The sequence below is a fragment of the Penaeus chinensis genome, chromosome 24, assembly GCF_019202785.1.
Source record: "Penaeus chinensis breed Huanghai No. 1 chromosome 24, ASM1920278v2, whole genome shotgun sequence".
NCBI classification, from domain to species: Eukaryota; Metazoa; Arthropoda; class Malacostraca; order Decapoda; family Penaeidae; genus Penaeus; species Penaeus chinensis.
This window is the reverse complement of record NC_061842.1, coordinates 31,390,700-31,393,199: the sequence shown is the minus strand read 5'-3', so window position 1 is coordinate 31,393,199 and position 2,500 is coordinate 31,390,700. Positions and strand designations below refer to the sequence as shown.

At 37.8% G+C, this 2,500-nt stretch overlaps 1 protein-coding gene across 5 annotated transcripts in view; it reads left to right on the top strand.

The window, feature by feature from the left end:
• The window catches only part of LOC125037817 (chloride channel protein 2-like), a 79,459-nt gene that overhangs the window by 40,501 nt on the left and 36,458 nt on the right, over positions 1-2,500 (top strand). The gene's annotated exons all lie outside the window — the stretch shown is intronic.

Here is a 2,500-nt window from a genome sequence, read left to right as displayed (position 1 = left end):
ATTTCTGTATTTTTAAGTCCTAATGAATTAAGGGCTTCGCCGTGTCGCACCCTCCTCGAGAAAGGAAAAAATAAAAATTGCTTCCCATTAGTCCGTCACTCTCGCGCACTGGACAGGGTGAGGTGGCTGAGTGTGTCTTGCAGGGTGAGGGAAGGGTCTAGGGGGAAGGCAGGGTGAGTAGGGGAAGGGAGGGATGGGTGAGTGTTAATTCACCTTTTAAAAAAATATATATTTAGCACCTTCACCCTTCACCCTTCACATACACACAGTTCCTTATTTTACCTTTTCTGTATATTTTACGCTTCTCGCAAAACACACACCTCGGTCCAAAAAAAGTGTTTGACTCTGCTAGCTCATAATAATGATTATAATTATGATGATAATAACAATAATAGTAATAAAGATAATAATAACAATAATAATAATAATTATAATAATGCATTAATTCGATACTTCAAATCCTGCTTCAATAAAAAGTAAGATTTACGTGATATATAAATCATTGTTATTTCCTTTGAATTTATGATTTCCTAAAGCTTTAGAAATTAAATAAAAATAGATTATCTGTAGTGATATAAAAACTTCAAATTCTCAAGCTTGCAGAGGTTTAGGTATGTACATATTGCGTCTTCTGCTTTCATAGATAAGTTAATTCAAGGTAATTCATGTATAATGTGTATTGTAAATAAGATTATCTTCAGTTGATGATTTGATAAATCACCTGATAACAATCTGATTCAGAAGTGTTTTAAACTGTGTTAAACTGTGATTGCGTCCAGGCTAGGGATTTTCCAGCACAGCATTTGCCCCTAGATTTTTACGTGACTATTTTCCCTTAGATTTTTTTTTTACCTTTTTTCCCCTAGATTTTTTACGTGATACTGTTTTTCCCTGGTGGATATTTAATTGAGGCTCTTTTCCCCTTAGATTTTTACGTAAGATTATTTTTCAACATTTTTTTTTACTCTATTTTTTTTCCCCCCTAGGTTTATTCCTACTTAATACTAATAATATTTCCCCCCTCCCCCCCGCTCTTTCTCTTCTGGAGGTTGATTTTCTCCCGTTTCCCCCCAGATGATTCACTTTCCCCATATTTCCCCCAACAACTGAGAGGTTATTATTTTCCTCTTCAGTTGCATGGGTTATTTTCCAGTAAGTTCCTTCTTTTTTTTCAATATTTTTACCAGAAGATTAACTTTTACTTGTTTTGCTCCTTATTTTCCCCCCAGAGATTATTCCCATAAGGTTACTCTCTCCCTTTTTCCCCTCACATACCATATTTTTTCCATATTGTGCAATAAAGGCGAATTTTCCTCATAAGTTCGCCCACAAAGGTAAAATATTCCTCTAATTCCCCACCCAAGGGTTTAGCTAACTCACCCTCAAGCAAATGAAACAAAGACTGTTTTTTGTTAGTTTGTTTTCACTTAGGAAGCTTTTTAATTTTCTTAGTAAATGTGTATGAGTGTTTTGGTGGTAGCTATATGTCGACACGCGGGAACGATATGTAGTTCGCATGGGCGTTTTTCTTTTGTTTTTGCTGAGTTTGTCGGTTGACTATGCAAGCCTATTTAAGCCTGTAGTCGTGCAGTGGTTGTGATAGAAGTACTTTTAGTTTCTCGTTGTGTGGGTGGGTGTATATATATGTATATTTGCAGCTGCTGATTGTGTTAATTGGATGGTTGCTTGGTCGGTGTGTTTGTTTGTGTTTGTAAGTGTGGTTAATGTGTTCTACTTTTTATGTGTGTTGGTAATTGTAAGGTTTTGTCGTTGTTCTGTGGTTAATATGTTATTGTTTGTAATTGCAAGAAGCATCTAATTTGTTAAAAGACCATTTTAGCACCTCAAGTAACCTCAGTTAAGTACTTTAATCGTCGATAATTACATTGATAACGACTACAACCACAAAAAGAGACGAGGGAAAGAGCGGGGTCCTAATTACGCCTAAAACTCGCGTGTCTGGTAATTCGTATGCGTCCTGGTACCTTGTTCTGGTACCCTGTTCTCGTCCGGTTTTTGTATGCGGTCGTAAAGTTAATTGAAGACTGTCTCATGTAGATTTTTTTCTTTCTCTTTGTAGATTTTAGGGTGAATTATTGTAATATTGGAAGAGGAGAGAGAGAGGGGGGAGGGGATTGAAAGCGAAAGATGAATAAACAGAGAGAGAAACAGATGGAGAGACAGAAAGATGAATAAACTGAGAGAGAAAGAGATTGCGAGATCGCGAGAGAGAGAGAGCGGGTCGCCGGAGCCAGACATCCGAGAGAGCGAAGCCGGGCGGACGTGACTCGATGTGAAATAGCTTTATGGGAATGTAAAGACGTGTCTTTCTGTCTTTTTATGTGTCTTGTGTCGATGTAGTGGTTTTGCGGGCGGTATGTATGGTTGTCTGGTTGTATGGTGCCTCTAATTCGGGCTCTTATGGTGCTGGGTAATAGTTATCTTGTGCCTGGGATGAGATTTTTCGACGTGGAATTGTCCTGTGTCTTGAGTTATGGCA